Consider the following 15689-nt stretch of genomic DNA (forward strand, 5'->3'; position numbering starts at 1 on the left):
GAAAAAGAACAACAAACGTTTTGATTGGCATTGAGTTTGTTTAATCAGAACTCACAACCTTACAAACTCACAACGAGATCAAAAGAGGCCCAAAGCCTCAATGTTAACTGTGGCAATAAGTGGCAAATACACAAGAATGTGTAACATTTTACTGAAACATTTATCTAATAGAAATAAAAAATATTGGTATATATTGGGAGATAGGTTGTTGTTCTGAGTTTGGCAATATGTGTTAAAGCAGGGGTCCCCAAACTTTTTCCTGTGAGGGCCACATAACTTTTCCCTTCTCTGATGAGGGGCCGGGGTCAGTTTGTAACAAAAAAAGTGTGACGATTGCAGAAGTGCATAAATGTAAAAAATTGTTTTTCAGAAAGCCACAATCAAATAACCCTTTCTGGATTCTTCACGGAATTAAAGTAAATAAAATAAAAATAATAATATAATAATAATGATTAATAATAAAAACACTATTAATTAAATAGATAATAACCAAATAACCCGCTCTGAATTCTTCAAGGAAAAAGGCCAGGAAATAAATAACACGATTGAGAAAAAAAAAAATTCAAAATGGCCGGACCAAATGTGGAGGCGGGCCATATTTGGGCCGCGGGCCGCAGTTTGGGCACCCGAAGAAATGCCGCATCCAAGCGAGTGAGCGTGCGAAGTGAGAGAGGGAAACACTTCTACGAGCCTACGTTCTTTGTTAATGTTAATATCTACAGAGGCAACGCCTGTATGTATAATCTTTTGTGTTGTTGTTGTTGTTGTGTTTCCACTCGCGATCGGACACTTAAATCCAGTTGTGTAGTGGTTTGAACGATGTGCTAATGCTAGCGAACGAATGCTAACCATACTGTTATTAGCAGCTAATCATCGCTGATTTACGTTGATGCAAACCTGTTTGTTATTGGGGACGAAATTGATTTGTTTCATTTCTATTTTTAGTTTCACTCTTCAAGTGATGGTTGAATAAAGTCAGCAAATTATACCAACGTCTTCTGTATGTCATTTTGGAGTTTAGCTAGCTGTATAGCTGTCTTGGTGAGGACAGTGCAGTCTATTCCCTCCCGATGCAGTTATCTCCACCTTGCAATGACTGCAAGTCGCTTTGTTGTAATTTTTCCTCGTGAAGAGAAGACACACTTTCGAGCGTTTGAAACTACGTGCTGTCATTGTTATGTTTATGGCTGCAATGCTCGTGCTTACCCGTCGTAACCTTTCATTTTCACACTCTTTCCTGGTGAAGTGTAGTCCAACTTTGGAGCGAGTGGTTCTTGGCGCCATGCTAGTTTGATGCGTCTGGACAACAAGACACGTCACGACGCAATACCCATCTTTAGGAATCGTTAAAGGGATCGTTAAGGCTTTTTCATTGTGATGTCGAGGCCTCGAAACACTCGGAACCGGTTCCGAATTGGAATCTGATTTCGATTCCCATCCCTAATTGAGACCGTTCAAGTGTCACACCTGGGTAGTACAGTGGAATAAAAAAGTATCAACCTTTTGGAATTTGTCACTTTTCTGCATAAAATCATAATAATAATACATTTTATTTATAACGCACTTTACATTTGAAAACAAATCTCAAAGTGCACATCGCCAGAAAAAAATAAAATAAATAAAAAGACTAAGAATAAAAGAGGAAAAGCAAAACAGGCAGAAGCACAGATAAAATCAGATAAAAATAAGATAGTCAAATAAAATTAGCTAGAATAAGCTTTTTTAAAAAGGTGAGTTTTTAGTCCTTTTTTAAATGCATCCACCGTCTGCGGGGCTCTGAGGTGGTCTGGGAGGGCGTTCCACAGATGGGGAGCAGCAGCTGCACAGGCCCTGTCGCCCATAGTCTTGAGCCGAGTCCTGGTGCTGTTGGCCTGATCGGGTTCTAGCTGAATTATGTGATGTGAGGAGTTCGGTGAGGTAGGTGGGGGCTACACCGTGTAGACAGTGATGGGTGTGAAGGAGGATTTTGAATTCAATACGGAGGTGAACAGGGAGCCAGTGTAGGGTGTGAAGGATGGGGGTGATGTGCTCATGTTTACGCACCCTCATCAGGACCCTGGCAGCGCTGTTTTGGACATACTGAAGCCTTTGTAGGCTCTTGCCAGGGATCCCGATGAGGAGTGCGTTACAATAGTCCAACCTGGAGGAGATAAAGGCATGGACGAGTCTCTCTGCAGCAGGACGGGAGAGAGATGGCCGGAGTTTGGCAATATTGCGGAGGTGAAAGAAGGAGGTTTTGCAAATGTAATTGATGGGATTTTTTAAAGCTAAGACAGGGGTCAAATCTGACTCCCAAATTAGTCACAGAAGGGGAGAGGGAAAATTTGTGGCCGAAAAAGGAGACTGAGGAAATGGGGGCGGAACGGAGCTGGTGAGGAGTACCTATGTGAATAGCTTCTGTTTTGGAGCTGTTCAGCTGCAGGAAGTTTTCACTCATCCAGGCCTTTCTCTCCTCCAGGCAGGAGTCAAGGTGAGAAACAGAGGAGGAGGGGGTGGAGGACGAAGTGACCTTGATATATAGCTGTGTGTCGTCAGCATAACAATGGAATTGTATTCCATGCCTGCTGACGACACGACCGAGGGGTAACATGTAAATGGTGAAGAGGGTTGGACCGAGCACAGAGCCCTGGGGGACTCCCCAGATGACAGTGTTAGGGCGGGATTTAGCATCCCCCAGGGCTACAAACTCGGTCCTCCCCGTGAGATGTGAGTTAAACCACTGAAGGGCAGTGCCAGAGATTCCTATATAGTGTTGGAGGCGGTGAAGGAGGATGTGATGATCAACAGTATCAAATGCAGCAGAGAGGTCAAGAAGGATAAGGAGGGAAGTAGAACCGGAGTCGGAGGTCATCAGAAGGTCATTTGTGACTCTGATGAGCGCCGTCTCCACCAAAAAAAATCACCACCAAAAGTGATCTGATCTTTGTCAAAATCACACAGAAAAAACAGTGTCTGCTTTAACTAAAACCACCCAAAGGTTTTCATCTTTTAATGAGGATAGTATGCAAAAGAATGACAGAAGGGGGGGAAAATAAGTGAATCCTCTGCCTAAGGAGATTTAAAGAGCAATTAAAACCCATTTTTACCAAACAATTTAAGTCAGGTGTGTGCCCAAATCACTGATAAAGCTGCTCTGCCCACTATAAAACACCTGGTAAAAATTGTCTTGGTGAGAAGCATTGTCTGGTGTGCATCATGGCTCATTCAAAAGCTGTCTGAAGACCTGCAATGAAGGATTGTTGATTTGGATAAAGCTGGGAAAGGATACAAATCCATCTCTAAAAGTCTACATATTCATCTATCGACCATCAGAGACGCTGTCTACAAATTAAGAGAGTTTCTTCTCTCCCAAGGAGTGGCCATCCACCAAAGATGGCGCCACGAGTTCAGCGCAGAATACTCAGAGAGGTAAAAAAGAACCCTAGAGTGCCTGCTAAAGACTTCTAGAAATCACTGGCACAGTCTAATATCTCTCTGCACACATCAACTACATGTAAAACTATGGCCAAGAATGGTGTTCATGGGAGGACTCCACTGCTGTCTTAAAAAAACATTTTTGCTCATTTAATGTTCGCAAAAAGGCACTTGGACACTCCACAGAAGTTTTGGCAAAATGTTTTGTGGACTGATGAAACCAAAGTTGAATTGTTTGGAAGTAACACACAACGTCATGCGTGGAGGAAAAATGGAACAACTCAACAACATCAACACCTCATCCCTACCGTGAAGCATCATGATTTGGGACTGTTTTGCTGCTGCAGGGCCTGGACAACTTACAATCATTAATGGAAGAATGAATTCAAATGTTTATCAGGATGTTTTGCAGGAAAACCTGCAGCCATCTGTCAGACAGTTGAAACTAAAAAGAGGATGGCTTTTTAGAAAAACAGAAGTAAATCAACTTCACAATGGCTTCAGAAGAACAAAATACACGTTCTGGAGATCCAAGTCAAAGTCCAGACTTGATCCCCGTTGAGGTGCTGTGGCATGACCTAAAGACAGCATTCATGCCAGATATCCCAAGAATCTGACTGAACTACGGCAGTTTTGTAGAAATGAATGGGACAAGATTAGTCCTGATCGTTGTGGCAGACTGAGCTGCAGCTAACACAGGAAACGTCTGATTGAAGTTATTGCTGCCAAAGGGGAGGCCACAAAGTATTAAATGTGATGGTTCACTTACTTATTTTCCTCCCATTATATCATTGTTTGCATACTATCCTCATTGAAATATGAAAACCTATTAGTTTTTGGGCAGTTTTAGTTAAAGCAGACACTGTTTTTTCCAACTGTGTGATTTTGACAAAGATCAAGTCACATTTGACGGTAATTTTATGCAGAAATGTGAGAAAAATTCCAAAAGGTTCAGATACTTTTTCACACCACTGTAAGCCTTATGTGTGTGCGTCAGTTTTCCCCGACTTGGCCATGTAAGAAACACTGAAATAATTCTTATTTGGCGCACAGAAAGAAAACTGAGCATGATCAGGCTCATCCTTTTTTTTTTTTTTTTTTTTTTTTTTTAAATGACTGTGGTCAAGCACACCTCCTGAGTTCAAGCTTGGCGCTAACGCTAATGCACAGCTAAATGGCTGCCGACCTGCCTGCCGCTCTTGCTCTTTGGTGATGTCAGTGCCTCATGAATTTGGGAGACTTAACAGTTCAGACCACCGCCACATTCTGGAAAAATGTGGCCCAGATCAGATTTCGGACATACAAAAGTGACCTAGATCAGATTTGAAATGGTCCACTTTTATGCAACTTTTCCAGTTCAGACAGTCAACCAAATGCCTCACTCGAGGCAAGTACAAGGGCAAAACAAGTAAAAAATTGGTTATTTACATATGTAGCACTGTAATGCATGCTAGGAGGAATGTTGGACGACAACAGTGTTGACAAAAGGTGGCAGCAGAAGTTGACAGTCTCCCCCAAGGGACCAGTAATGGCCAAATGAAGCTTCTTGAAGCAATGAGGCTGTCCAGCTAATTGGTTCAAAGCTTCATGGTGGTTCATTTGGTCTTATGACAGTTCTATAATGCGGCTGTCAAAATTTTACCGGTTAATATCTTTTGGCGTAAATATCCCAAAATAAATTGAGATGGTTACATTGAGGTGATTAGTTCAGTTTGGTTTATCTATGAACAAATGCCATTTTCATGACAGATTTGGTGGGCGGTGGCTTATGGTCAGGTGCGCCTCGTAGTCCAAAAATTACGGTATTTTAGATAAAAAGGTACTTGGGTTCGCTAAGAAGCTTCACTATAACAGAGCCTTTCTGAGAAGTCTACTGCTTTAAGTTGGCAGCTGTTTATTAACACCGCCGAGTCTGTCATTTCGCATCCAGTTCTATTTCCTGTACATGTGATATCTACTGTAGCATTATTTGGGCGTAGTTTGTAGTAACTGGGCGTAGTTTGTACCGGCTGTCCGCTGCAGTCAGGTATTCGGGTCTGCTCTGGTGCCTCCATCTTGGTGATGACGTAAAAGAATACGCGATTAATACAGACCGAGAACAAAACATTGATTCAAGATGCATCCATCAGGCGGCCAATCGAATCGTAGCCAATACGAGCCCCTTCACGAACTGCGCAACAGCCCTTGTAAAGATCTGACATAAAATGAAATGTGGAGTCAATCTCATTTAATACCGTGAGCTCATATAATAGGGAGTCTTGTAATATGTGCAAAATAACTAAATTACTGATCACACTCTACAGTCCTCTAATTATACCCGTGAGATAAGAGTGCCAGTAATACGTTTTCAATTGTTATCAGAGTTTACATAATTAAGCCCAACACACATTGGAGCACAACAACCGAGATAAGTGCTTTGTGTAATTAGTAGTTGTGATGAAACCCTCAATTACGGTTCACTTAAACACCATCACAGGGCTACCGCTTGACCTATGCGCTTGCTAGGGGATGAGATTTAATACTAGCTTTAAAAACAGCAATGACTTCATGAGCCAGGCACGGGTAAGCATACTATTCATTTGTCCATTTTCCAGTTTATTTCCCTTTCACAGTTAAAAGGTAAGACAACTTTGGCATCATCTATTCCAGTAATGACCATTTTCATTGCTAGTGGGTGTGAGTGGGCAGATGCTGTCATACTGCAGAAATTAATGAGGCTAATATAGAACTCAACAATGGTGGTGTACAGTCATTATCGCCGGGACAGTTTTAGGATTTCTGAAGACAATCTTACCCAGAACAGTGGTCTGCTTTCATTGTAGGCTTTTAAACTATAAAGCATCAATCATCACAGTTTTAACATGGACTTCAAGCTTTAAATAGTAATACTTCACAAAGGAACAATGTCTTGTGGGCATAAAAATTCACTGTGTGTTGTAGCAATGAGGTCATTTAAACATCTCATCAGCACATTTTGAACCATTTAATTCCGACTAGGGATGCACAATAAATTGTATTTTTGATTTTAGGATCAGAATCCTTCTTCTAGACCAGGTGTGTCACACTCATTTTAGTTTGAGGGCCAAATTTATGGCAATCGTTTCTCATGTGGACCGGACCAGTTTTTTGCAAAGTAAGTCAACTGCCATTGACGGGGCTTGACAGCCAATCAGTGCTTAATTTGTAAATCATAAGGTGCCGTAACGCAAAGTACATACTGTATGACAGCGCAGGGATGACAAGACGGGTACACGTCCCGGAACATACACAGAAAATGGTGCTGAAAACAACATGTCAATGCCCACTTGCCATGCTGTGGGACTTACAAGCCTCAATTTCAGATAATATCCATGGTATAAATGTTATGATATGTATATATGTTATGTAGGGCTGTCAAAATTATCGCGTTAACCCGCGGTAATTAATTTTTTAAATTAATCACGTTAAAATATTTGACGCAATTAACGCACATGTCCCGCTCAGACAGTATTCTGCCTTTTGGTAAGTTTTACAGCAAGGTTTTTTGTGCTGTCTAACAGCAACTCTTGTGGTCGCTTTGCGATATGGTTTATTGCTTTCTTGCCAGTTCAATATGGCTGCACGACGTCTCGGGCTAACGCCTACGTTGTAATGTTGTGCTTATATGATCCTTGGACAAGATTTGTGCGTAAGTATGGTTGTTGTAAAGAATGTACATATTATGTTAGTAAGCGAAATGTTATATTTTTTGTATGAGACGCTTTTTGTTTATGTTTAGTGAACCTGTATAGTCTGCGAAGCTAACGTTGTTGCTAATGCAATGCTTGTGTACTTTTTTGTGTAGTTTCACTACAGTCTAAAGAGGACAGTGGTTTGAGGACATTTTATTAATAAATCAGATGAAAAAGGAAGAAGTCTGATTATTAAGGCGTTGTTCACTAGCTGTCTAGCTTTGGAAAAAGTAGACGCTTCGAAGTGAGGACAGCATAGACAGATTTAAATGACAGTAGAGTGAAATGCCCACTACAGTCCTTGAGTACTGTATGTTGAATGGATATATCCATCTTGTGTTGTATCTTTCCATTCCAACAAATTATTTTACAGAATATATATATAATTTACAGAAAAATATGGCATATTTTATAGATGGTTTGAATTGCGATTAATTACGATTAATTAATTTTTAAGCTGTAATTAACTCGATTAAAAATTTTAATCGTTTGACAGCCCTAATGTTATGATATATTGCCCACATAACCACAAGTGGGACTTACAGTCTTACTTGTAAAACATAAAAAACAAATAACACAAACCCATTTTTTTGCGAGTTTCATCCACCCCGTATTGTCTGGCCTCAAAGTTCTCACCACCTTACAAATTGTGCAGCCCAAACCTAAATTTCCCATAAGGGTACTGGCCTGTTACTCCGGCTGTTGGTGGTCCATGTGGCTGACTGCTGGTGCTGCAGCTGGCCCCCACTCAAAGTGGCGCTGAACCTGACCAGCTGCTGTAACGGTAGCACCCTACTGTCCCGTCTTGGCTGGCTGTCCGTGAACCTGGCTAGCCACTGCGGCGCTAGCCTCCTGCTGTTAGCATGCTTCCTCCATTAGCATCATCGCTGCAGCTGCCCTCATCACTGGTTGACGCTTTTCTGACTCGTTTTGAACCATCTTCCTTCTTTTTGAAAAATGACAGTAAATGCAACTGTCTTTTTGGCATGTTGAAATACCATTTGATCCTGGCTGCGTGTTCCCCAGATGCCGCAAATTTTTCTTTTTTCTATGTCAGGTCTGTGATTTGTTGGTCCAGCTTTTCAGTACTTCAACAAATCTCCGACTCTTTCAAATGACAGTATTTTTTTTTTTTATAAACACCATGCAATTCTTGGGCTTTGTTCTGCAAATGAATTTATGCATATTTTTATTTTATACTGTAATGTCCATAACTATGCACGATCCCTTTGGGACTGGAGAGCTGTGAGTTAGTTGGAAGCGAGGGGGAGACGTGCGAGAAGTAAAAGTTAGCGGTCGGATGTGGTGGCAGTCCGCTATTATTTTGTTAATCGTTTTCTTATTGTTGCCACAATAAAGTGGAGAAATCCATCAACGACTCCTCTCCTTTCCCCCCATTACATTTTTTAAAAACGTTTTTATATTACTATTATTTTCGATACAAGAAAGGGACCGGACCTGCTCAAATAAGTCCCGGAACAAAGAGAGGCCAAAATCAAGAGGTACCGGATCTTGTTCCGGCAGGCTCTGGCAGAAATAAACCCCTGATCCTAACGTATTCACAATTCAAATAGCAAATCGCTCACACGTAACTCCTCAATCTGTAGCTGTAAACTTCTTTACAAATGCATACACATACATATATTAGCTGAAATAACTTACAGCTGTCCTTTATGTCAGGTAAACGCAACGCTGCCACCAAAGGCCTGTGTATCCTCCATCATTAAACAAAATGCAACACTTTTGGACTTTTTGGACAGTTATTTTGGGGTACTTAAAGGGTTTATTCCACTTTACGGACAAATTCAGTTTACGTCGCCAGCATAGGATTGAAACTCGTTCATGCACAGTACGAATGAGCTACAATATGCCTGTTAGGAAGAAACAACCTTCGGGCCGGAATTGAACTCCCTGGCGGGCCACTTTTGGCCCGGGGACCACATGTTTGACACCCCTGTTCTTGACCTACAGAGTGTTTTGACTTTCTATTAGAGAGTCGGGTTGACATTTGAAAAATCGGAATGCTTCACAATAATTAATCAAAACATTTGTTGTGGAAACATTGTCCAAATGGAAATATTTGAGTGCCTGTGTTACAACTGAACAGTGAAGCATCTGTCAGAAGAGACCCAATGGAGCTGAGGTCATCCTCTCATGCGAGCAGTCTATTCTCAAAGCTGTCCAGAAAAATACTGTGTCACTGCATAGCCTTGTAATAATGACAGCACCGTGAGAATAATAAAACAAAGACAAATAAGAAATCCGCACAATATTAATACAGGATGTCTCACTGAAGAATTAATGTGAATACTGTATACAGTGGGGCAAATAAGTATTTAGTCAACCACCAATTGTGAAAGTTCTACTTGAAAAGATTAGAGAGGCCTGTAATTGTCAACATGGGTAAACCTCAAACATGAGAGACAGAATGTGGGAAAAAAAAAAAAAAAAAAACTGAAAATCACATTGTATTTTTAAAGAATTTATTTCCAAATTATAGTGGAAAATAAGTATTTAGTCACCTACAAACAAGCAAGATTTCTAGCTGTTAAAGAGGTCTAACTTCTTCTAACGAGGTCTAACGAGGCTCCACTCATTACCTGTATTAATGGTACCTGTTTTAACTCATCATCGGTATAAAAGACCTGTCCACAATCTCAGTCAGTCACACTCCAAACTCCACTATGGCCAAGACCAAAGAGCTGTCGAAGCACACCAGAGACAAAATTGTAGACCTACACCAGGCTGGGAAGACCGAATCTGCAATAGGTAAAACGCTTGGTGTAAAGAAATCAACTGTGGGAGCAATTATTAGAAAATATCTCTTGAATGTCTTCCAATCTCCCTCTATCAGGGGCTCTATGCAAGATCTCACCCAGTGGCGTCAAAATGATAACAAGAATGGTGAGCAAAAATCCCAGAACAACACGGAGGGACCGAGTGAATGACCTGGGACCACAGTAACAAAGGCTACTATCAGTAACACAATGCGCCGCCAGGGACTCAAATCCTGCAGTGCCAGACGTGTCCCCCTGCTGAAGGAGGTACACGTCCAGGCCCGCCTACAGTTCACTAGAGAGCATTTGGATGATCCACTAGAGGACTGGGAGAATGATTTATGGCCAAAATAGAACTTTTTTGAACAAACACAGGTTCTCATGTTTGGAGAAGAAAGAATACTGAATTGTATTCGAAGAACACCATACCCACTGTGAAGCATAGGGGTGGAAACCTCATGCTTTGGGGCTGTTTTTCTGCAAAGGGACCGGGACGACTGATCTGTGTAAAGGAACGAATGAATGCGGCCATGTATCGAGAGATTTTGAGTTAAAATCTCCTTCTATCAGCAAGGGCATTGAAGATGAGATGTGGCTGGGTCTTTCAACGAGACAATGATCCCAAACACACAGCCAGGGCAACAAAGGAGTGGCTTCATACAAAGTCTCCAGATCTAAACCCCATAGAAAATCTGTGGAGGGAGTTGAAAGTCCATGTTGCCCAACAACAGCCCCAAAACATCACTGCTATAGAGGAGATATGCATGGTGGAATGGGCCAAAATACCAGCAACAGTGTGTAAAAAGCTTGTGAAGAGTTCCAGAAAACGTTTGGCCTCTGTTATTGCCAACAAAGCGTACATAACAAAGTACTCAGATGAACTTTTGGTATTGACCAAATACTTATTTTCCACCATGATTTGCAGATAAATTCTTTAAAAATCAAACAATGTGAATTTCTGGGTTTTTTTTCCCCACATTCTGTCTGTCATGGTTGAGGTTTACCCATGTTGACAATTACAGGCCTCACTAATATTTTTAAGTGGGAGAACTTGCACAATTAGTGGTTGACTAAATACTTATTTGCCCAACTGTTTACACTTAACTGTATGTATAAGAGGTCAACCGATATGGGATTTTTAAATGCCGATGATGAAGGATATCCAAGATTTTGATGTCGTTTTTATTTTGAGGTTTCGAAAAACCACAAAATGGAGCCTGCATAACATGCCCATTATCTGGGCATGTCTGTGATTTGCTTTATTATCACGGTTTTGTTTTGAAATCTGCAAATAGGCGTTCTGATATGTTGGTGAATGTCTCTATGTACTCACCATTAGTGAATGGTTTTCCATGCTTTATTATCTCCCGGGTTGCAACAAAACATGCAGCAGTAGTGGAGTTTGGTGATCCAATCCACTTCTTAAATCTGTTTTTGCGGTCTTTTAAGTTCTTCAGAAGTATTGGAATCACACTTTTTCTCTCACTCCCAACTGGGTACTCGGCTGCCGGTTTGTTTACAATAGCCAATTGCCTGTCATCCCACCCTGCTGATACAAACGTGTGTCGCAGGCTATGACGAAAATGTTTGTTGACAGAAATGTTGAAATGTAATATTTATTCTACACATTTTTACAGCATTGGCAAACGTTAATGTTTGTGTCATTTCTATCCTCCGACAGAAACCATATCAACCATATTTTTAAAAATGCTCCAGGGAGCCACAAGGGAGGCGCTAAAGAGCCGCATGCGGCTCTCAAAACCGACCTCAGATTATATGAACACAACTAGACATAGTGATAAACATTACACTCGCTCATTATATGTCCACATTTTTAAAAAAGCTAAGTTGTTAAGCCAGAAATACCATTAGAAAGGCCCACTTGCGATCAAATTGCCGTAAATGTGGTCCACAAACCAAAATTATTTTATATTAAGGCTATTGCAGTTATAATCTACGCAATCTATCAGTGCAGTATAAGCACAGTGCACGTAAATGAAAAGCCTCGTGCCAAGATAAACTGACAGTGGAGTAAAAACTATTTTAAAAAATTTATAAGCACTGTACAAATTGTCAAAATTGAGACCCCGCTCATATGAGACCACGGTGAGCATTCCATTCAGTGTTGTCAGGAGTCAGTTCTGTCATCAACATAATGTTTTTTTCTTCATTTATTTATTCTGCTGCCATCTCATCTGTTGTGTGGCCTGCAGTCTCTCAAGATGATTGACAGAAAGAGGTTCTGACTGCTGCCAGGCAGCCATGATTGACACACTCAAAAATGGAGGGGTGCCAGCAAGCATTTTGTCGAGGGCTCCAAGATGACACATTTAATACTTTCACAAATCAGCATGTGCTGAAGGGACAAGCGAGTGTGGTCTGTGAGCAATTTTAAAAACGCAGTTAGTACTCATCAGCTACTGTATCACGTGAAGGTAAAAATAACATTACCTCCTGCCAAAGTCAAATCCTAAAAGAACTTCAACTGCCAAATGTATTCACTGATTTATTCGGATGTATTGTCGCTACATTAGTGGCTGAGTTTGTTTAAAAACAATTGACAATATCGCATTTCAGTAATAATTTATGAGAAAATATGTAAAATTTGTTCTCGCGACAGGCCAACCGTCAAACCAAACACAGAACTATAGGAATTACACATATTTAGCGTTATTTCCATATATTGCTAGCATTAAGCTAACAAGCAATGCAAAACAGAATTGAAGGGCTTACCAATAATAGCATCAAAGCCAGTGGTACTTGTATTGCTTAGTAATGAATGTTATAGAGCAGACATGTCCAAAGTCCGGCCCGGGGGCCAAATGCAGTGGCGCCACCAGGCGGTGGCCAGGGGTGGCCACGGCCACCCCTATAAATTGGTTGGCCACCCCACTGGCCACCCTGCTTGCCAGTATATTGTTAGATTGTTGTAGCATCAGTTATGCATTTCATCCCAAATGAATGCATTTATCTTCTTTTGTTAAATGTAGGACTGTCAAATTTATCGCGTTAACGGGCAGTAATTAATTTTTTTAATCATGTGAAAATATTTATCGCAATTAACGCATTCGCGGTACGACTCACTCACGCATTGCCGCAAACAGCCTCCAATTGGCACCGTTTTACTTATATACAGAGATAAGAGGCGGTGTCAAGAGAGTGGAGTAGATACAAGCATTCATTGGGGTCGTGCTTTTAATTGGAAAAAGCTTTGTCATCTCTCCCACAGTAACTATAAATATTGTGGGAAGCGACGTGGGGACGAATGACAGGAGTTGATCTTTTTCTTACACTCCCTGTAGTGTACCCAATGCAGAGAAAATATAGCATTTGCAGCCACCACACACAGTCATGGTTGCACCACTTCCCATCATGCATCCGGGCAGAACAGTTAAGTCGCTACAGTATCATTTATTGAAAGCTCAACAAATAGACTAGATGGCAATATTTAGTCACAATATACAAAACAAACTCACATTTATCCTTTAAGAATCACAAGTCTTTCTATCCGTAGATCACTTTCACAGAAAGAATGTTAATAATGTTAATGCCATCTTGTGGATTTATTGTTATAATAAACAAATACAGTACTTATGTACAGTATGTTGAATGTATATATCCGTCTTGTCTTATCTTTCCATTCCAACAATAATTTGCAGAAAAATATGGCATATTTTAGAGATAGTTTGAATGGCGATTAATTACAATTAATGAATATTTAAGCTGTGATTAACTCGATTAAAAATTTTAATCGTTTGACAGCACTAGTTACAAGTTATAGTAATTATATATTAAAACCCCTCTTAATGTTTTTGTTTTAATACAATTTGTAAAATTGTACACCTTATGCCTAATATATACATAGAGTGAGTATGTATACCCACTGTATACGTACACTGCCAATGGGTTGTGGCTGTGTATCAAATACTTGTTCTCCCCACTGTAACAATAAAAACAGAATTGTTGTGGAACTCAAAATGTTGACTGGACAGTTATGGACTATGCACATTAAATCATTAGTAACATCAAATATTACACAATACACCAAAGTATTTCAGTAGCCGTGTCCTTAAGTCTTTCTGATAGTTTTCCCCTGACCTTTTTACTGCAATAATATAATGAAAACCTGAAATTAAGGCTTTTAGTTTTGGCCACCCCAAGATTTTAAGTGGCCCCATCTGGCCCCCAGCCTCTGTCATAAAATCAATAACGTCTGGCCCGCACACAGACTTAATAAACTGGTCAGCAGTACTGCTACCAGCATATGAAGTAGCTTACGCACTAAATGCTGCTCCTCATTTACCCACTAAAAGGCAGCAGCACTCTAAGCAACATTACCCCACGTTACCCTTTATTCCCCATTTCTAAAATGGTGACAACAACAACAAAAAAAAAGAAAGTTGACTGTGACGGCCGACGCTTCAAGGATAGGTGGAAATTGGACTACTGTATTTCTTCTCTAAAATATGCAACAACTCTGTCTTTTTGGCATTTGCAAACTTGTTGTTTTTAAAGAGTTCAATGTGAGGCGATATTAAGAAAGAAGACACGCTGACATGTACGACAAGATTACAGGGAAGATATGTAGAGAGAAATTGAAGCAACTTGAAGCTAGTTTAATTTTACAGCAGCAGTATTTCGCAAGAGCCCGAGAGTCGAAAGAGAACGCCACAAAGGCTAGTTGCGAGATTGTTGAAATAATTCATTTAGGGCTGTCTAACGATTAAAACTTTTAATCAAGTTAATCACAGCTTAAAAATTAATTAATCGTAATTAATCGCAATTCAAACCATCTATAAAATGTGCCATATTTTTCTGTAAATTAGTGTTGGAATGAAAAGACAAGACTGATATATACATTCAACATACTGTATATAAGTACTGTATTTGTTTATTATAACAATAAATCAACAAGATGGCATTAACATTAACATTCTGTTAATGCGATCCATGGATAGAAAGACTTGTAGTTCTTAAAAGATAAATGTTAGTACAAGTTATAAAAATTTTATATTAAAACCCCTCTTAATGTTTTCGTTTTAATCAAATTGTAAAATTTTCAATCAAAAAATAAACTAGTAGCTCGCCATTGTTGATGTCAATAATTACACAATGCTAATGGTGCTAAACCCATAAAATCAGTCGTACCCAAGCACCAGCAGAGGGCGACAAAACACCAAATATCGCAAGTAACAAGTGGACATGACACTGTGCTGTCATTTTAATCTGTTTGAGCGGGGCATGCGCGTTAAATATTTTAACGTGATTAATTAAAAAAATTAATTACCACCCGTTAACACGATAATTTTGATAGCCCTAAATTAATTTTTTTTTTTTTTAAATAATAAAGCAAATGTGACACACAGAACGGCTTGCTAAAATTTGCTTAAATATTGTTCTACGTAAAGGCCAAGGTCGGCCCTCCACATTTTTGCCACACCAATTCTGGCCCCCTTTGCAAAACGTTTGGACACCCCTATTATAGAGTGATCCCTCACTACTTCGCGCTTCAAACTTCGCGCCCTCAGTCCATGGCAGGTTTTTTTTTTTTTTTTTTTCCAATTAAAAAAAATGAATAGACAAGTTTCCAGAGCAAATTCTTCCCAAATAGAGCTATTTAAGTCATCTTGTGAAATTTTTAAGATTGCAATATATATCACAAACCCCCAAGAAGTTGCAATCCAAGTTTTCAATCTCGTTCAGCCATTTCAAAATCAAGTGGCACAACAGCCATTTTACAAGGTTTGCTCCTCAGAATGTCCTTTTTCAAACTATTTAATTGGTCCTA

The 15689-nt window shown here is 40.0% G+C and overlaps 1 protein-coding gene across 2 annotated transcripts in view; it reads right to left on the reverse strand.

Moving 5' to 3' along the window:
• The window catches only part of rbms3 (RNA binding motif, single stranded interacting protein), a 629442-nt gene that overhangs the window by 612708 nt on the left and 1045 nt on the right, over nt 1-15689 (reverse strand). The gene's annotated exons all lie outside the window — the stretch shown is intronic.

The sequence above is a fragment of the Corythoichthys intestinalis genome, chromosome 22, assembly GCF_030265065.1.
Source record: "Corythoichthys intestinalis isolate RoL2023-P3 chromosome 22, ASM3026506v1, whole genome shotgun sequence".
Lineage (NCBI taxonomy): Eukaryota > Metazoa > Chordata > Actinopteri > Syngnathiformes > Syngnathidae > Corythoichthys > Corythoichthys intestinalis.